This window comes from Rattus norvegicus, chromosome 2 (assembly GCF_021556685.1).
Source record: "Rattus norvegicus strain SHRSP/BbbUtx chromosome 2, alternate assembly SHRSP_T2T, whole genome shotgun sequence".
NCBI classification, from domain to species: domain Eukaryota; kingdom Metazoa; phylum Chordata; class Mammalia; order Rodentia; family Muridae; genus Rattus; species Rattus norvegicus.
Genome location: NC_141535.1, coordinates 163,536,477 through 163,558,394, shown reverse-complemented (window position 1 = coordinate 163,558,394; position 21,918 = coordinate 163,536,477). Strand labels below are relative to the sequence as shown.

Here is a 21,918-nt window from a genome sequence, read left to right as displayed (position 1 = left end):
TGGAATACATCTCCAGTGAAATTCTATTAAAATTCTTTGGTAGCCCATTTTCATACTGTGGGCTATTTATGTGTGTACAATGCATTTTTCTACTGAGCATGAAATTTATTTTGTAGGTTTTGAAACTGGAAAAAGCTAGCATAATGGGGAAAGCTTAAACTTTCCCCAACTGAAATTAAGTATTCCAGTGACTCGACAGATGTGCCTTGACATCTCTGTCTTTTGTCAATTGACCAAGAAAGTTAGCATAACATTATTAATCAATGTTTATCCTGACTGGTTCTACTAGTATGCATAGTGGAGACTCTACTTCTTTTACATTTGACTTCTCATATTACTTCCAGTGAGGGATGGAGAGAGGGAGTGAAAGAATCAATATATCTGTATCTGCCAATTGGAAAATAAAAAAAAAACTTTATAGGGGTAAATAAATAGAAGCATCTTTCAAATTTCAGAGAGATGGCCCAATCATTGTAAGAAATATAGAGACATGTTGTTCAAAACAAGAAGCTAATAAGATAAGAATTACATAAATTTTAGGACAATGAGTTACTATTGGAAATTCTATTAGAGCACAATTAGGATTTTTCTAAAACCAACAATATTTTGGGGATATATTATGCAATAATTTGTACAGGTTCTTTTAAATTTTGTACTTACTATTGATCTTTATTCACTATCAGAAAACTACATTATAAAATATCCTAACTAAAATTAAACTAAATCTTATTTTATAATTTTAATTGGTTAATGAGCAGTGCATATTGTTATTATAAACAAACTTAACTATTACTATAGTGTGTTTTCATAAGAAAAAATGGGATAGGAAGAAATAGCTGATATCCCTGATTTTGCAGTTTATTATAGGGGTTACTGGACAGCTTCTGTTGTAATAGATATGCAGAAAATTGCATAGAATTAAACGTCCTTGTTCAAGAGCTAAGTGCATGTTGCATATATGTAAACAAGACAACATATAATAATTTATACACCTTTCACAGAGCAAGATAACAGTTACTGTCCTATCCTTAAATTAGTCTGAAATTAAGTATATGATGGCATAAGCTTTGAATGACAAAAAATTAGACAATTTAAAAATTTATATTAGAATGATTTTATTTTTTGTAATATTTGAATATTTAAGAATAAATAAGGAAAATTTAAGGGAAATCTTTGTATTTAAGTTACATGTGTTAGAAATACAGTAGGTGAGGCCTGAGACTCTCATGAACTAATCAAACCTTCATCACTACTTAGCATTTTGAAAAATTTTCCAGTGAGTGATTGCTTAATTCTTTTTTTTATTAGATATATTTCTTTACTTACATTTCAAATGTTATTCCCTTTCCCGGTTTCCTGTCTATAAGCCCTCATTCCCTCCCTCTCCATCATATGGGTAATACCTTCATCCATCCATCCCCCTAACTGCCGGCTCCATATTCCCCTCCACTGGGGGTCCAACCTTGGCAGGACCAAGAGCTTCCCCTTCCACTGGTGCCCCCAACAAGGCTATTCTCTGCTACGTATGCAGTTGGAGCCCTGGGTCAGTCCATTTATAGTCTTTCGTTAGTGGTTTAGTCCTTGGAAGCTCTGGTTGGTTGGTTGAGTGGTTTATTGCTAGCATTGAACCTCTGTATTGGACATGTTCTGGATGTGTCTCTCCTGAGAGATCTATATCCAGTCCTTTTCGGCATGTATTTTTTAGCTTCATCAATCTTATCTAGTTTTGGTGACTGTACATATATGGGCCATATGTGGGGCAGTGTATGAATGGCCGTTCCTTCAGTTGTTGCTCTAAACTTTGCTTCCATATCCCCTCCTATGTATATTTTTCCCCTTTGAGGAAGGAGTGGGAGTATCTGCATTTTGGTCATCCTTCTTCTTGAGCTTCCTGTGGTCTGTGGATTGCATCTTGGGTAATTCAAGCATTTGGACTAATATCCACTTATCAATGAGTGCATACCAATTGTGTTTTTCTGTGATTGGGTTACCACACTCAGGATGATATTTTCTAGTTTATTCCATCTGCCTATGAATTTCATGAAGTCATTGTTTTTGATAGCTGAGTAGTACTCCATTGTGTAGATGTACCACATTTTTTAAATCCATTTCTCTGTTGTAGGGCATCTGGATTCTTTCCAACTTCTGGCTATTATAAATAACGCTGCTGTGAACATAGTGGATCATTTGTCTTTGTTGTATGTTGGAGCAGTACACCTATGGTTATGAAGACTATATAGTTCTCATAAGCAACAAGCACCTATCTCATAAGTGCGACCAATGTGCTATTAGACAACCCCTAGTGTAAGGGAATGTGAGGGCAGGGGGCCAGGAAGGGGTGGGTAGTTGAGTGTGGGAACACCTTCATAAAAGAAGGGGAAAGGGGTGTGATACGAAGTTTATAGATGGGAAACCAGGAAAGGGGATAATATTTAAAATGTAATAAAAAATCCAATAAAATAAATAAATTAATAAAATTACAGAGGAAAAAATACTTTATACTTTGTAAAATGAAAAAAATTAGTATTTTACAAAATCTTGAAATTCTGGCTTTCTTTCTGCTTTATCAGACCTTTACCCAATTAGATTCTACATTTTTCATTACTACAGGAGTTTACTAGAAACTGGGACACTTCTCATTGGTTAAAAACTTGCATAGCTAAATATTGAGTCTCATCACTTCCATGATCCTCTTGTTAAAGGACTGAAATAGCCATGATTTTCAAATGCATCGATCTTAGACATTCCCCACTCATGCAGTTTTTAATGATTTGCCTATGTTTTTATGCAATCTCAACAAAGTCACCAAATTCTTAGTAATATATGGATGTTTTTACATATTTCCCAAGGAGATGGGAGCTCTCTTGTACAGCACTCTGTGCCTATATGGACTTTTACCAGAATCACCTTGAGAAAACTCACCGGTGAATATTTGCCTTTTTCTATTATAAGTTTCAATTATTTACCAATTCGTACCCATTGCCTATTTCCCAAATAAATTATTAGTTAGGGAAATTCTCCATGCCTCCCTTAGTCTGACTTCCATAATCATATAACACACATTGAATGGTTCGACACTTTTTCCTCACAGTTTTGAATAATAGAAGATTCATGAGGAGATCAAGGTCCTGACAGGAACTATGTTTAATGAGGCCACAATTCATAGCGCACACAGAAATACCTGTGATAATGAACAAGATGGAACAAAATAAATGTAGGAAGAAAAAAATGGGGAAATGTGGGGGGTGAAGAGAGGGTGGGAGCTAAAGGGAGAGGGGTACCTATTATGATCTATTTCTTATAAAAGGGCATAACCCATCTAACTTTAATTATGCCCTAAAAACCCACTTCAAATTTGGACAATATTAAGACCTAAGGCATTAAGATATGAATTTCGAAAAACACATTTTTTAGTCATAATACTCAGAAGGAAAAGTAGATAAAAGAGAATGCCATCTTCAGAACTTAAACATGAATTTGTACAATCTTAGAAGGCTTTATCTCCTGAAAGTCTTTCTTTCCTTCTCTCTACAAAAGAAAACTCAGGGTCTCTCTGCAAGAATATTAGGTGCTCCTAAGTGCTGAAATATCTTTCAAGTGCCTAGGTTCACTTTTTTATGTTATTGAAAAATACAACTTGGGAGAACATTTTTCAAACTACCAAAAATTAAGAAACAAGAAGTTGTTTTCTAAACCTACGTCCAGGAGACACTCAGATAGGCGTACCTTCCCTGTAATGGTAATATCAATAGTGTGTGTTTGATTTCCTGTGAAATGCAAGACAATCTTAAGCTGTATATTTAGTTATATTTATTTATAGAACCTAAATGTGCAATTAGCATGTCCAGAGGAGGTAAAATACGTGTCAGCTTGAGCCCATTAAGTGTCATCTAATCAAATTCAAGAATTAATGCTCCCAGCAAGGAGAGTCTCCTGGAGATGTATTGGCCAAGGTGTGAAATGGAGAGGCAAATAAATTGAAAATCATTTTTGTACCAGATAATAGGCTCCTCAGTTATTTCCCACTGCAGATAAGCTTAAAGGCACTTTGGATAATTAAAAAAAGAAAAAAAGATAAATGTACAGCCTTCCTTAGTTCACTCATTAATTAACAATACACAAATTTCACACTCATGACCAGCTTGCAATTGTGTGGCATGTGTTAAAAAAAATGATAATTAAAAGTTTATTTTTTAAATTATTTAGTATTATGCTTGTGCTATTTATTCTGTAACCTCTCTTATTACTGCTCTTTTTCACTGGTTATTGTAACCCTGTAAATCCAGTTCATCTTCAAGCTTCTGGGATTATTATCTTTCAATTAGACATCTCTAGTGAAGAGATAGTAAAATGAAACATTTCATTGAAAAGTCATTAAATTATTAAATTCATAGCAAACCTAACTAGTACAATAACAGCATATTCATACACACTTAAATTTTTCTTTAAAATGTATTATTTCTGCAATAAAATGGAAAATATATGGTTAAAATTAAATACATCCCAACTTAGAATACAAGAAGCTTCTCAGATTAAAGGTCACATAATTTTTCCCTGTGAGACCTGGTGTCATATTAACTTAGTTTGATCTTCAGAAGAAGCCCTTATTTTTGAAGCCAATCTGAAGTGCTTGAAATCTGTATGAGAAAAGTAGTTACAAAACGCAGAATTTTCTAATCCTTCAAACTTACAAGTATCTGCCTAAGTATGTGACAATGTGACAACCATTGCTCAAGAATACAATTTTCATATGCATAAGAAAATGATGGCCATAATTGATAATCAGGGTAGCAAAAGGATTTTGAAGCTATTTAAAAATGTGTCTAGCCCCTAAATTTTAGAGAAAGGGGAAAGTTAGTACCGATTCTTAAATATACGGAATGGCATTATTTTAGTTTGTTTTTGTTTTTGTTGTTGCTCTGTTAAAACTTTCTTTCCAAAAGCAACTTGCAGTGGAAAGAGATTATTTACTCTTATAATTCCAGGCAAGTCCATGACTGAGGGATGTCATGTTAGCAATTCAAGCAGAAACCTGGAGAAAGAATTTCACAGAGATTACAATGTAGTAATGCTTTCTGTTCTCTGGGATACGTCCACTTAGCTTACTCATACATCCCAGTCCACCCGAAGAGATGTGGTATAATCCACAGTGGACTGGCTTTCTCTCACCTTGATTATTAAGACAGACTTGAAGAGATATCACACCGAAACAAAGTTATCAGGCAAATTGACTCATATTAAGTTGATGAAACCTCACCAGCTCAAATGGTGTACTAATATTCTTTCAGGCAGTAATTCTTGCCTCTATATTATAACTAAAGTTATCTGATTTGGCACTTTAGTCATTATTCAAACTGACAACATTTTCTGAGGCCTCAAGGGAAATCATATTTTAGGAGCATAATTCCAGGTATCTGCTCTCATTTATATATGGAAATATCACTCTATAGGCAATTATCATATCTTGTATTATAATATCGGTTAGAAATCTTAGATTTTATTTCAATACCTTCACAACTAAATCCTAAGACTATAATTTCACAACAACACAACACAACAACAACACAACACAACAACAACAACAACCATAACCCCCTATAAATTCTATTTGAGTTCACATTTCTTGGCTTTTTTCCTAAACATACTTGCTATATTTATAGGTCCTATAACCATTCACCATGTAAATATCCACAAACTTTTCCCACAGTCTGCATTTTTAAACCAATAAATGATTTTAATGTTATTTTAAAAGATGATTTTCCAAGAATTTAGAACTTGTAGTTCCTAAATCATACTTTTGTTTTACCTGTATTTGTTCCTACAAGCCCTATAAAGTGTCATTTTTGATTCTGGAAACTCTATTATTTTTGCTGAGTAGGTGGAAATTGATGGTCCTGTTTCCTAGTATACAAATTATTCTTTTCTCAGAATTGTTCATATTATTTTTTATTTCCTTTTGAATTTACTTGAATATGTGTTTGGACTCATTTCTCTCATGCTTAGGAAATTGTTCTCAATTTTCTTCTCAGAATGTTCTAACCAGCCTGTAGGTAGGTTTTTATTCTGGAACTGTTGTTCTATGTACACTAAATTGGTATGTTAACTCAATCTCCAAGTTTCTTGTGTATTTTTCTCTCAATTTTATTTTTCTCTCTTATTTCTATAATATAATTTCTGTGGGCAGAAAAACACAGTTTTATTTCAGTTATTGTAACTGTCCTTTCTATGATTGTAGATCCTTTTTGTAGATTAAAATTCTCTGAATATTTTACACACACACACACACACACACACAGGTACAGACACACACACACACACACACACACACACACACACACACGGAAACTATGGACATAATTGAACATTCTGAGAAGAAAATTGAAAAAACACTAAGCATGAGAGAATTGAGTCAAACACATACTCAAGTAAATTCAAAAGGAAATCTATGTATATAAATACTTTTATGTATTATCGTCTATATCATCTAATGTGTCATAAAATGTACTAGTAATATTTACATGTTGGAAACACCCTTTATTTTCAGGACTGTCTATCAACTATAACTTAAAGCAAGCTATTTCTGGTATAATCTCTACGGATTGATTATTTTATTAGCTATAATTCAGTGTTCAATTTCCTGACATATCTAACTTTTAAATTTTTTATGATAAACATTTCTTATGAGATACTCCAGAGACTCACTATTTTACTGAATCCTGAAGCATGAGGATTATTGGATGGCTACTCCATCTTCAGGGAGACATACCTAATATTCTTTGGAATGGATTATGGAACACTAAAGTGGATTTCGATTTTTCTCTTTTCAGTTTCTGTCTTCTCAACCTTTCATTGACTAAATCAAAATCTATTGTGTGTTGGGAGGAGTAATATGACTTTAACTTACAACACTCACACAATTTTTTTTCTGTTATTTATGTTGGTCCTAATTCAACTAAGATGTTGTTGGTAATATCAAATCATTATTTGATGGTTTTATATAACTTAAGTGATTTAAATGATCATCTCATTTTTATGTTCAAAATGTTTACAAAGTCATTCTAACATTAAACACAGCACTTCACTTGAATATTTGTCTAAAGTTTTCTGTTTGTTTTTTCAATAAATAAATTTTTGAAAGGAATATATGATATGCTTCTGGTCAACCCCATATATTATCCATGAACTGAAGACCTTTAAAAGTCACTGCCCCCAAATTACATAAGGCATATAATTGTTCTGCTAGTGCTCTGGATAAAAATTTTCCAAAAATGTTCTCTGCTATTCCAAAGAGTTAATATATTACCTTAGAGTCATCCTCATCATAAGTGCTGACCTACCCAATTAATTTGGTTCCATGAGTCACTAGTCATTGTAAAAATGAGAGCACTGGTGATAGCATACTGCATGTAATAAACCAAATGGGTGCTATAATTTTGAATTTTGTATTCTCCATCACCATGAGTTGGGTATGATACATGCAGTTCAACAGGTTCCTTGAGGTACTTGGGTTGTCAACTATTGAATTAGAATGTCTGCTCTGAAAATCAGAGGATAGCTTAAGATGTCATCAGAGCAATATTGAGACACAGTGACCAATACCCCAAGGATACTTATCCTACAATGTCCTACTCTTATCTTTATAGAGGATGTCATATAGATTTTCCATGGATATTTGTCCTGGCTAGTTTTAAATCAATTTGACACAAACTAGAGGACTAGAAATAGAAGCCTCAATTGAGGGGAAAGAGCTAGGTGTAGGCAAGGAAGCATATTGGGCACAATCTTAAATAGTGATTGACATGGTAGGGACCAGATAGTCATGTGTATGGCCACCCTTGTTCTAGTAATCCTGTGTTCTATAAGAAAACAGCTGATCAATCCACCGGAAGCAAGATAATTAACAGCATTCCTTGTCAGTCTCTACATTACTGCCCGCTTCCAGGTTCTTGCACCACTTAAGTTCATGATGGATTGTGACCTGTTATATGGAACTGAGGTAAAAAACCCATTCCCCCAAGTTGTTTTTCGTTATGGTTTGGTTTCATCTTGGTGTTTCATCACAGCAATAGTAACTATAAGTAAGAGAATCATAAGCACTCAACTATACAAAACAAGCCTGTATTTTTAAAATTCTTCCCTTTGCTATGCATTCTGCTTTGTACATACTTTCTGAAGTTATTCTCTGCAGAGTTGCTGACACTTTACATTATTCATAAAGTTTTAGCATCGAAATTTTAAGGAGAAAGGTTCATTTTTCTAAGATGATTCTTGCTTAGTTTTATTTCACACCACTCCACATTTTATGGCACAATATAAAATATCATAGGACAGGAGCATCCATGAATCATTTAGTGTCCTAGAATATATGAACATAATTGTCATCAAAGATAATAGGAAATACATAAAAGAAATTCCCTGAACTCAATGAGCATATCTTAAATCCAAAAAATATCTCCTGCTCACAGAAATCTTTATCATCATGTAATGAGCAAGAAAATGTAGATCTTGTAATTCAACAATCATCTGAATAAAAAAAAGCAGAACTTAGACCAAGATGGTTATTTAATAATGGAATAGCTCCTATTCTTAATACTCAGAATGCTTGATATATTATGTGAGTTAGTCCAACATATTCCTCTGCAGTAAGATACACTTTGTTTTAATACTTCTCTGAATTATTCTATAAGAGATAAGTAATTAAAACTGAAAATACAATGCTTGTTCCCACCATAAATCATACCTTATTGTAATGCACACTTTTAGATACACATTGAAAGTATATCCATCATAAATTTTATATTGTACATGAAAAAAGTGGCTAATATTGCAAGAGGGTAATGACTTCACAAATTATATGGAAATGAATGGTGCAAATGGGCTGACATCCTTTTATTTTGTAAGTAAATAGCAGTTCAAACAATCATCATCCCTGGCTCACCCCCCCCATTCATCATTGACATTTTTAATTAACAAAAGTGAAAAATAAGATCTAACGTTATTATTTTCCTGCATGATTTTTAAAGTCTAGAGGTAATTTTATAGCATCTGGTTTTTGTAACAGAAATAATTTCTCCTTCCTTGTTCTTTATTCTTTGTTCTTTGTGTGTTTGTTTGTTTGTTGCTTTCTAGAGTTTTAGAACAGAGTTATTCATATGTAAGGTCAGAACTGAGGATCTGGAAAGAATTGGAAGTTAATTATGAAGTACTAAGCAATATTTTGGGGGAAATATAATGCCACTGACCGTAATGCACATGCTCATGAAAAGATAATCCCCTTCTTAAGACACATTTTTATGCAGGAGCTCAAAACACATGTTAGTAACTTTGACTGAGGCAGGAATGGTTTCTTTGTCATTGAGATTTCACATCTTGGGGCCTCTGCTTTCGGTGAGTATTATCTTCTCAATACAGGGTCCAAGGCTTGTTTGGAAATTGCTGTAAGCAACTTGACATGGAATTTGAAAACATTCTAATAAAATAAATTTTGACCAACAATTACTGAGGAAAATTATGAGCAATTTTATTTTCGTACCTAAGCATTGTTCTGTCATTTGTAATAAGAAAACAAGAAGGCTATTTCCTGCACTTGTAATAAAATCTAAATGAGTAATTAATATTAAATATCTTTGATTGCCTCTTAAATTGAAGATAATATGAGTGTTAGTTCTCTTTCTCTCACATTCACTAGCATAACTAAATGATTCCTGATATATTCATATGAGATGCCAAACAAAGGACACACACTGGAAATTACACAGAATGGAAAGGACTCATTAGTAAGGGCAAAAGTAATAAACACTCTATTAACACAATATAAAGGTTTGAACGAAAATACCTTCCTTTCACAAGTTCATCTATTTAAATGCTTAGTCCCCAGTTGAAGGACCGTTTTTGGATGGATTAGTAGGTGGACACTGTTGGAGAAGATGCATTACTAGTTGGGTTTTGAGGATTCAGAATGCCATGCCACTTGCAGTTAGTTCTCTCTCTTATACATCAGTTACAGTTTCAGCTACTGCTACAGCAACATGTGTGCTTGTTTGAAGTTGTTCCCTCCACAGTACTGGTTATAGCCTCTAATCCACCGAAAGTATAAGCTACAAGTAAATGCTCTTCTATGAATTATGTCAGTCATGTTGTCTCTTCACATCAATATATAAGAAACTAACACACACAAAATTCAAAATAACACTGAAAGAAGTTTGGAAATTATCAAGAAAAGTATCCGTTATCTTACAGTGTCATGCATTTCAAATATCAAAGCAGACAAATAAATGTTCTGAACATATCCATGCTTTTAGTATTTGTCTTCTCAAGAACTGGAATTAATAAAATAAATAAAAATGAAGGAGTATGATGTGATTAAAGGCAAGATCTCTATCAAGATCAAAGAGAAACTACCTACAACCTTCTTGAGATGTATCATATGATAGTTTGATCTGTAGTTAAATTAATATGCTTATAATGTTTATAGACACAGACAAATCCTCTATTACAGGTTATTTTCTTTTCTTTCCCCTAGAATTCATTCTTCTCTACAAACCATACTTCAAGGATATATCCTTCTCAATGAATACCAACAACAGTGATCTGTAATGAAGAAAAAGCCTAAATTACAAATGCTCATAAATATGACACCTAATGCAAAAATACCATAATAATATACTCAAGAACAACTTTCAATAAAATAATCAGAAATATGTATAATATAATCCTAAGTATTTTTCAGTTCAATTGTCTCACATTTAAACAATATGTAATCATAGCGGTTACATGTCTTCAAAATCATACATCCATACAAATAAACTTTCCATTTCTTTGAACCAGTTTTTCTTTCCATCTGAAAGATTTCTGGATATTTTACCTCAATATGTTCACTGAAAAATTTCAGAGTGGAAATTGGACACTGCATGTTATTTATCTACATTTCCCTATACAACATTAGTAATAAATACTCAGGAGCCTTTCTTGTATATCATAAACTCCGTTAATCGAAGGGCTTAGAAAACTTAACAGCTCTAAAACAAGAAAAGAAAAAGAAAAACAGTGATAAATCTAAAATTTAAGAAGGAAAGTATATCAGGAAAACATAAATCAAAGTTTAAAAATTAATTAGGATATTTGAGGGAAACATTGACAATAAAGAAAGCAAACAAAACAACATATTAAAAGATTTAGTGTATGACTCAACTTTGTCATGAGACCTGACTACTAACATTTTCATGTAAAAAGAGATAGCTCTCTTTTACCAACAGCTGAAAAAAAAATTACATCCTCCTAATTATGGATGTCTGATCTGTTCTTCTCTTAAGAGCGCTTACTTTTAAAAGCTTGTTCATAAATTATTTTGTAAGCTCTTTGAGATGTATGTTCTTTAATTTATTTCAAATTTATAGTTTAGGCAATGTTTCTCAAGGATGTGAAAAACCTCATTTTTGTAGAAGTCATATTATGGAAAGGAATATAAACCTAATTGTTTTTCTAGTACTAGTTCTTTCATGGAATTTTTGTTTTGGGTACTAGATATATGCATAAAATATACCTTCTATTCTATTTTAACTTCTAAATTTAATTCCATTGAATTTTTTAGATTTGAACTTGGCTAATTTTGATTTATGGTGTTGATATAATAATAATAATAATAATAATAATAATAATAATAAATTGAAAGGAAATAGATGCCAGATCCAAATTTACAGTGGACACTGTTACAACTACCACTTTCCCATCAAGTTCTTGCCTCTTTGACTTACATTTTTTTATTCTTATATTTCAATATAAGATACAAGATTTAAGTAAAAAAAATGACTAGCCCTACTATAAATAAATAAATAAATAAATAAATAATAAATAGACTAAGAAAGAAATCAGGAAATACATTTGTTAATATAATACAAACGATATTCTTGTACTTTAAGGTATGTATGGCAAAAACTTCAAGTCTTTGAACAAACATATCAATAGATAGAAAATCTCCCATGTTTGTGGATAAATAGGATTAACATAGTAAAACTAGCTTACACACCAAAAGCAATCTAAAGATTCAACAAAATCCCCACCAAAATTCCAAGACAATTCTTTATAAACCTTGAAATAACTACATTCAATTTCAATGGAAAAAGAAAAAAACAAGGATAGCTTAAATAATACTGTCCAATAAAAGAATATATGGGGGTATCATCATCTATGATTTCAAGCTGCACTTTAAAGTGATGGTAATAAAAACTACACGGGATTGACATCAAATCAGACAGCTTTATCAATGGATTCAAAGCTGAGACCTTGAAATAAATCCTTATACTTAAAAATTCCTGGTTTTTGACAAAGAAGCCAAAATTATACAATGGAAAAACATTCTATGGTGCTCCTCTAACTGGTTGTCAACATGTAAGGTGTTGAGAATAGATTAATACCTGTCGTCCTGAAAAAACCTCAAGTCCAAAGGATCAAAGACCTAACTATAAAACTAGGTATATTAAACCTGGTAAAAAAGAAATTGGGGAATAATAACCTCGAATTCATTTGCACTGGAGTCAACTTCTTGAACAGAAAACATGTAGGCAAGGAGATCAACAATTAATAAATCCGATCTCATAAAATTGAAAAGTTTTTAAGGCAAAGGACATTATCAATTTGACAAAATGGCAACCTACAGAAAGTTCTTTACCAACCACTCATTAAATAGAGAACTAATTTCCAAAATACATAAAAAATTCAAGAAGCAAGACATAAACAAACCACATAATCCATTTTTAAAATGAAAAACAGCTAAACTTCTCACCAGAGCAGTTTCACATGGTCAAGAAGCATTTGAATAAATGTTGAACATCCTTAGCCCTCATGGATTTGCAAATTAAAGTGACTCTGAGATTTCATCTTATACATGTTAGAGTGGATAAGAGTAAAATCACAAGTGAGAGATCATGCTGAGAAGAATGGGGAGCTAAGGAACACTCCTCTATTGCTGATGGGAGTGCAAACTTGTAGAGCCAACTTTGAAATCAAATATGCCTTTTCAGAAAATCAAGATTTCATTTACACCAGAACCCAGGTATACTACTCCTAGTCTTATGGCATATATGGAAGAAAGAAAGAAAGAAAGAAAGAAAGAAAGAAAGAAAGAAAGAAAGAAAGAAAGAAAGAAAGAAAGAAAGAAAGAAAACAAAAATTATAAAGCAAGCTATCCTATTACAAGAACAATTAATCAACTATGTTCCTCCAACATTATTCCTAATAGACAGAAAATGGAAACAACCTAGATGATCCTCAACTAAAAATCAGAAAGAAGAAAGTAAGAAAGAGAGGGAGTGAAACAGAGAAAAGGGAAGAAAGAAAATGTGATATATTTACATAATGGAATATTAATGGCTATAAACAATAACATCTTAAAATTTGTAGGCAAATCAATGGAACTGGCAAAAATTATGCTGGCTTAGGAAACCAAGATTTAGAAAGACAAATATGGTATGTGATCATTTCTACATGGTACTAGCTGCAAAATAAAAGATAATCATACTACAATCCACAGACTCAAAGAGACTAATGACAAGGAAAGCTCAAGGTAGAATAAATGATATCCCTGAAAAGGGGGAGGATAACAGCTTTTATGGACTGGGACCTGGTATGGTAGGACTAGAAGGAATCAGATGGGGCCATGGAGGGATTGAATACTGTGAGACTCAACTGGAATTGGGTGCTATTTTAGGGACAAAAATAGTCAATTGTCAATGAAAAATATTCCTAATGATATTCTGATATTTATTGGTTCCTAGCCTAATCATCATCAGAGAGGCTTCATCGGCAACTGATGGAAACAAATGCAGAGACCCACCCCCAAACATTAAGTGACACAAAAGATCGCAAGAGACAGAGGAGTCAGGGACAGCACAAGATACCTCATAGAATCAACCAACCTGGGTTCAGAAAGTCTCACAGACCAAGGAGTCTACATGGGACTGGCCTAGACCCTCTGCATATATTTTACAGTTGTGCAGCTTGGAATCCTAACAGTGGGTGGAGGGCCTGTCTCTAACTCTTTGCAAGCCTTTGGGACCCATTTCCTTATGCTAGGTTGGTTGCCTCATACAGCAAGTGCCTAGTCTTATTGCGTGTTGATATGCCACGTTTGGTTTATGTCTATGGGAGGCCTGCCTTTTCTGAGGAGAAATGGAAGGGAAGTAGATGTAGGGGCAGGGTAGATGTGGCAGGAAGGACTTGGAGGAATCTGAAGTCAGGGTGTAAATTATTATTATTATTATTATTATTATCATCATCATCATCATCATCATCATCATCATCATTATCATCATCACCATTATCATCATCATCATTAAGATAATTCAGCCAGATTTGGCTCATTCTAAAAGATAAGAGATGGCAATCTTTCAATAATCCTATATTTGAAAAGAAACAGGAGGAAAACAATTTGAGAATGAAAACTGACGTAAGTATATAAGCTGTTTAAAATATCTCACATAGCTGAGATTCTCCATACTTGCCTTTGATCAAGACAAGTGATTCATGAGTATACATTAACAATATATTTTATGTATATTGGCTCAAATACAGGACTGCTGTGAACCCTTTAAAAATCACGCTCCATTGATTCAAAACCCTAGACCTTACATGTCTGAATTACTTATCACTCTAAGCAATACACCCGCAGGCATTGGGTGGTGTCTTTAAAAGATGTTTCCCGTATGGCTGGGAATATCTAGCTAGTCTACCATCACAGTGTAAAACTAACCAAGACAGCTTTATGTTGCTCCCAATTTCTTCAGAATCTAGGAATATACTTTATTATCAAGGATATATTACACATATATTTGTATGCTATGATACCCTAGAGACCATAGGACATTGTTTATCTAAGACACAATTGTCAAAAACATACAAATTCTACTTATTTTGGAGATGAGTTCATTCTCTTTGAAGATACATTTTAAGTAATTCCTCTGAAGATAAAGATTCCATAAACTTAATTAAGCTGCTTTCAGTAATAATGCTAATATAAAACACTATTTCTGTCAATTAGCTTATATGTTTAATATATAAATCTCACTAATGTTCATTCAATCAGGCAACAACACATGTTGGCGAAGATGTGGGGAAAGAGGAACACTCCTCCATTGCTGGTGGAACTGCAAACTGGTACAACCACTTAGGAAATCAATTTGGAGGTACCTCAGAAAATAGAAAATAGACCTACTTAAAGACCCAGGGATATACCTAAAAGATGCCCCACCATGCCACAGTGTCACATGTCTTACTAAGTTCATAGAAGCCTTATTTGTGATAGCCAGAAGCTGGAAACAAACTAGTTGTTCCATGACAGAAGAATGGATACAGAAAATGTGGTTCATTTACACAATGGAATATTACTTAACTATTAAGAAAAAGAACATCCTGAGTTTTGCAGGCAAATATATAGAACTGGAAAATATCATCCTGAGTGAGGTAACTCACACCCAAAAGAACATGCACAGTATGTTCTCTCTAATAAGTGGATCTTAGCCAAAAGTAAAATAAAATAAAATAAAGTAAAAAGTATAGAATACCCAAGATAGAGTCCATGGAACTCAGAAAGGTCAACAAGCTGAAGGGCTCAAGTGGGGATGCCTCAGTCCCACTTGGGAGGGAGAAGAAAGCAACCTCAGACCAGATGGGGAAGAAGGGAGGGACAGGAGAGGGAAAGGAGATGGGGGTGGGGTGGAGGAAAAAAGAATGCAATCTGCTATTGGGTAACAGAAAAGGACTGAAGCCCTGAGGGCCAGCACAAATAATGAAAACAGGCAACTTTGGGTGGAAGGAAGTTGAAATGATGCTCTAGATTATACCAGAGACCTGGGAAGTGAGAAACCCTCAGGACTTAATGGGGCTACCCAGGATGAAATGCCCTGCAGTGGCTAGAGGAAACTTATTGAACCCACCTCCAGCAGAGAGTGAGGGATGGTGTTGCTATCTCACAGTCAAAGTTCTAACCCATATTTTTTCCTGTCTGAAAGAAATCCAGGGATGGAAGTGGAGAAGAGTCTGAGGAAAAGAAGGTCCCGTTGCAGGCCTACATTGGGTACCAACTCAAGAGGCGGCCCCAAGATCCGACTGAGGCTATGGGGCATTCACAAAAGAGAGCTATCATGACTGCCTGCCAAATAGATGCAGATGTGTGCACTCAATCAATGAACTGAAGCTGCTGACCCCTGTGGTTGAGTTAGGGAAAAGCTGGAGGAAACTGAGGAGGAGGGCAACTCTGTAGGAGGACTGGCAGTCTCAATTAAACTGGATCCCAGAAATCTCTCAGACACTGGATCACCAACCAGGTAGCATAGACCTGCTGAGAGGAGGCCTCCAACACAAATACAGCAGAAGACTCCCGGGTCTGGGTTCAGTCAGAGAAGATGTACCTAATCCTCAAGAGACTGAAGGCCTCAGAGTGTTTAGAGGTTTGGTGGGGTGGGTGGGGTGGGAACATCCTTGTGGAGACAGGGGTAGGGGCAGGGAGGAGGTAAGGTATGGGAAACAGTCTGGTGTGGACTAGGAGGGGAATAAAGTCTGGAGTGTAAAAGTTAATTAATTAATTAATTAATTAATTAAAGAAAAATAAAGAAAAGTTCACACCAAATAACCCTAAAAAAATAAGGAAAGAAGAAATGGCATATGGGTGTTGAGGAAAGAGCAGATTCTAATCACAAATACTTAGAATGCCAACTTGCATGTTTTTGCCTGGAAAATACTAACAGTACCCATAATAAAAATATTTATGTGACCAGAAACAATACAGGGAGTAATAATCCCCTGAAGAAGTACCTTTTTGCTTTTTTCATTTCTTCTGCTCATATGTTTCAATATACTAACTGCGACTTTTCCCTGATGTCAAGAAAACAGAATTTGTTGCTTACTCTGTAGACTCACAGCTTGTCAATAGTTTTCTCCTGAGATCTTAATGAGATGCTTTAAATTTTAGTAAAGAATGTTTTTCTAAGCCCTTGCTCCTGTGACAGCTCATTTCACCAAATTAGGTAATGCCAGGGAGGTGAGGTGGAAATGGGTGGGTGGGAATGGGAGTATACTCATAGAAGCAGGGGGAGGAGAAGGAGGTATGGGAGAGGGGGAAGGGGATAACATTTAAAATGTAAATACATAAAATATCCAAGAAAAATAAAATTTAAAAAAGTAAAGTAAAAAGTCTTCTTTGGAGAGCAATTCACTCCCAGAGAGTATTTCAGAACACCGCTGTGACAGAACTGTCATTAAGTAATTTAAACAAAGAAATCTGTAATGACACATTGCTGTAAAATGTTGTACAGATAATAATGGCATGAACCAAACCAATATCAATCTTCAAAAATATTATCACAATACCATTATGCTGTTGATTCCCAGATGCTACTCTTACTAATTTCCTTATCAAAACTTCTATCAAAATTAATTAAGCTAAGGACCCCATTGATTTTATTGTAAACTATATTGTGATATTCATTTTTTTTGTTTTGTTTTTTTTGTTTTTTTTATTTTTTATTTTTATTAACTTGAGTATTTCTTATATACATTTCGAGTGTTATTCCCTTTCCCGGTTTCCGGGCAAACATCCCCCTCCCCCCTCCCCTTCCTTATGGGTGTTCCCCTCCCAACCCTCCCCCCATTGCCCCCCTCCCCCCATAGACTAGTTCACTGGGGGTTCAGTCTTAGCAGGACCCAGGGCTTCCCCTTCCACTGGTGCTCTTACTAGGATATTCATTGCTACCTATGGGGTCAGAGTCCAGGGTCAGTCCATGTATAGTCTTTAGGTAGTGGCTTAGTCCCTGGAAGCTCTAGTTGCTTGGCATTGTTGTACTTTTGGGGTCTCGAGCCCCTTCAAGCTCTTTCAGTTCTTTCTCTGATTCCTTCAATAGGGGACCTATTCTCAGTTCAGTGGTTTGCTGCTGGCATTCGCCTCTGTATTTGCTGTATTCTGGCTGTGTCTCTCAGGAGCGATCTACATCCGGCTCCTGTCGGTCTGCACTTCTTTGCTTCATCCATCTTGTCTAATTGGGTGGCTGTATATGTATGGGCCACATGTGGGGCAGGCTCTGAATGGGTGTTCCTTCAGTCTCTGTTTTAATCTTTGCCTATCCCTTCCCTGCCAAGGGTATTCTTTTTCCTCATTTAAAGAAGGAGTGAAGCATTCACATTTTGATCATCCGTCTTGAGTTTCGTTTGTTCTAGGGATCTAGGGTAATTCAAGCATTTGGGCTAATAGCCACTTATCAATGAGTGCATACCATGTATGTCTTTCTGGGATTGGGTTAGCTCACTCAGGATGATATTTTCCAGTTCCAACCATTTGCCTACGAATTTCATAAACTCGTTGTTTTTGATAGCTGAGTAATATTCCATTGTGTAGATGTACCACATTTTCTGTATCCATTCTTCTGTTGAAGGGCCTCTGGGTTCTTTCCATTTTCTGGCTATTATAAATAAGGCTGCGATGAACATAGTGGAGCACGTGTCTCTTTTATATGTTGAGGCATCTTTTGGGTATATGCCCAAGAGAGGTATAGCTGGATCCTCAGGCAGTTCAATGTCCAATTTTCTGAGGAACCTCCAGACTGATTTCCAGAATGGTTTTACCAGTCTGCAATCCCACCAACAATGGAGGAGTGTTCCTCTTTCTCCACATCCTCGCCAGCATCTGCTGTCACCTGAGTTTTTGATCTTAGCCAATCGCACTGGTGTGAGGTGAAATCTCAGGGTTGTTTTGATTTGCATTTCCCTTATGACTAAAGATGTTGAACATTTCTTTAGGTGTTTCTCAGCCATTCGGCATTCCTCAGCTGTGAATTATTTGTTTAGCTCTGAACCCCATTTTTTAATAGGGTTATTTGTTTCCCTGCGGTCTAACTTCTTGAGTTCTTTGTATATTTTGGATATAAGGCCTCTATCTGTTGTAGGATTGGTAAAGATCTTTTCCCAATCTGTTGGTTGCCGTTTTGTCCTAACCACAGTGTCCTTTGCCTTACAGAAGCTTTGCAGTTTTATGAGATCCCATTTGTCGATTCTTGATCTTAGAGCATAAGCCATTGGTGTTTTGTTCAAGAAATTTTTTCCAGTGCCCATGTGTTCCAGATGCTTCCCTAGTTTTTCTTCTATTAGTTTGAGTGTGTCTGGTTTGATGTGGAGGTCCTTGATCCACTTGGACTTAAGCTTTGTACAGGGTGATAAGCATGGATCGATCTGCATTCTTCTACATGTTGCCCTCCAGTTGAACCAGCACCATTTGCTGAAAATGCTATCTTTTTTCCGTTGGATGGTTTTGGCTCCTTTGTCAAAAATCAAGTGACCATAGGTGTGTGGGTTCATTTCTGGGTCTTCAATTCTATTCCATTTGTCTATCTGTCTGTCTCTGTACCAATACCATGCAGTTTTTATCACTATTGCTCTGTAATACTGCTTGAGTTCAGGGATAGTGATTCCCCCTGAAGTCCTTTTATTGTTGAGGATAGCTTTAGCTATCCTGGGTTTTTTGTTATTCCAGATGAATTTGCAAATTGTTCTGTCTAACTCTTTGAAGAATTGGATTGGTATTTTGATGGGGATTGCATTGAATCTGTAGATTGCTTTTGGTAAAATGGCCATTTTTACTATATTAATCCTGCCAATCCATGAGCATGGGAGATCTTTCCATCTTCTGAGGTCTTCTTCTATTTCTTTCCTCAGTGTCTTGAAGTTCTCATTGTACAGATCTTTTACTTGCTTGGTTAAAGTCACACCGAGGTACTTTATATTATTTGAGTCTATTATGAAGGGTGTCGTTTCCCTAATTTCTTTCTCGGCTTGTTTCTCTTTTGTATAGAGGAAGGCAACTGATTTATTTGAGTTAATTTTATACCCAGCCACTTTGCTGAAGTTGTTTATCAGCTTTAGTAGTTCTCTGGTGGAACTTTTGGGATCACTTAAATATACTATCATGTCATCTGCAAATAGTGATATTTTGACCTCTTCTTTTCTGATCTGTATCCCTTTGATCTCCTTTTGTTGTCTGATTGCTCTGGCTAGAACTTCAAGAACTATATTGAATAAGTAGGGAGAGAGTGGGCAGCCTTGTCTAGTCCCTGATTTTAGTGGGATTGCTTCAAGTTTCTCTCCATTTAGTTTAATGTTAGCAACTGGTTTGCTGTATATGGCATTTACTATGTTTAGGTATGGGCCTTGAATTCCTATTCTTTCCAGGACTTTTATCATGAAGGGGTGTTGAATTTTGTCAAATGCTTTCTCAGCATCTAATGAAATGATCATGTGGTTCTGTTCTTTCAGTTTGTTTATATAATGGATCACGTTGATGGTTTTCCGTGTATTAAACCATCCCTGCATGCCTGGGATGAAGCCTACTTGATCATGGTGGATGATTGTTTTGATGTGCTCTTGAATTCGGTTTGCCAGAATTTTATGGAGTATTTTTGCGTCGATATTCATAAGGGAAAATGGTCTGAAGTTCTCTTTCTTTGTTGTGTCTTTGTGTGGTTTAGGTATAAGAGTAATTGTGGCTTCATAGAAGGAATTCGGTAGGGCTCCATCTGTTTCAATTTTGTGGAATAGTTTGGATAATATTGGTATGATGTCTTCTATGAAGGTTTGATAGAATTCTGCACTAAACCCGTCTGGACCTGGGCTCTTTTTGGTTGGGAGACCTTTAATGACTGCTTCTATTTCCTTAGGAGTTATGGGGTTGTTTAACTGGTTTATCTGTTCCTGATTTAACTTCGATATCTGGTATCTGTCTAGGAAATTGTCCATTTCCTGAAGATTTTCAAATTTTGTTGAATATAGGTTTTTATAGTAAGATCTGATGATTTTTTGAATTTCCTCCAAATCTGTAGTTATGTCTCCCTTTTCATTTCTGATTTTGTTAATTTGGACACACTCTCTGTGTCCTCTCGTTAGTCTGGCTAAGGGTTTATCTATCTTGTTGATTTTCTCAAAGAACCAACTTTTGGTTCTGTTGATTCTTTCTATGGTCCTTTTTGTTTCTACTTGGTTGATTTCAGCTCTGAGTTTGATTATTTCCTGCCTTCTACTCCTCCTGGGTGTATTTGCTTCTTTTTGTTCTAGAGCTTTTAGGTGTGCTGTCAAGCTGCTGACCTATGCTCTTTCCTGTTTCTTTCTGCAGGCACTCAGCGCTATGATTTTTCCTCTTAGCACAGCTTTCATTGTGTCCCATAAGTTTGAGTATGTTGTATCTTCATTTTCATATAATTCTAAAAAGTTTTTAATTTCGTTCTTTATTTCTTCCTTGAGCAGGTTATCATTGAGTAGAGCATTGTTCAATTTCCACGTATATGTGGGCATTCTTCCCTTATTGTTATTGAAGACCAGTTTTAGGCCGTGGTGGTCCGATAGCACGCATGGGATTATTTCTATCTTTCTGTACCTGTTGAGGCCCATTTTTTGACCAATTATATGGTCAATTTTGGAGAAAGTACCATGAGGAGCTGAGAAGAAGGTATATCCTTTTGCTTTAGGATAGAATGTTCTATAAATATCCGTTAAGTCCATTTGGCTCATGACTTCTTTTAGTCTGTCAACATCACTGTTTAATTTCTGTTTCCATGATCTGTCCATTGATGAGAGTGGGGTGTTGAAATCTCCCACTGTTATTGTGTGAGGTGCAATGTGTGTTTTGAGCTTTAGTAAGGTTTCTTTTACGTATGTAGGTGCCCTTGTATTTGGGGCATAGATATTTAGGATTGAGAGTTCATCTTGGTTGATTTTTCCTTTGATGAATATGAAGTGTCCTTCCTTATCTTTTTTGATGACTTTTAATTGAAAATTGATTATATTTGATATTAGAATGGCTACTCCAGCTTGCTTCTTCTGACCATTTGCTTGGAAAGTTGTTTTCCAGCCTTTCACTCTGAGGTAGTGTCTGTCTTTGTCTCTGAG

The 21,918-nt window shown here is 35.2% G+C and overlaps 1 protein-coding gene across 3 annotated transcripts in view; it reads left to right on the top strand.

Annotated features, from left to right (window-relative positions):
• Positions 1 to 10,716, top strand: part of LOC108350038 (uncharacterized) — a 231,441-nt gene extending 220,725 nt beyond the window's left edge. For 2 of the 3 annotated variants that reach the window (XM_087641645.1, XM_087641644.1), the window contains one exon: positions 10,523 to 10,695. The gene's annotated coding sequence lies outside the window, so the exon portion shown is untranslated. Of the gene's footprint in view, positions 1 to 10,522 lie in introns of all 3 variants that reach the window. The other variant, XM_087641643.1, reaches the window with a different exon arrangement.
• Positions 10,717 to 21,918: the final 11,202 nt, after the last annotated feature.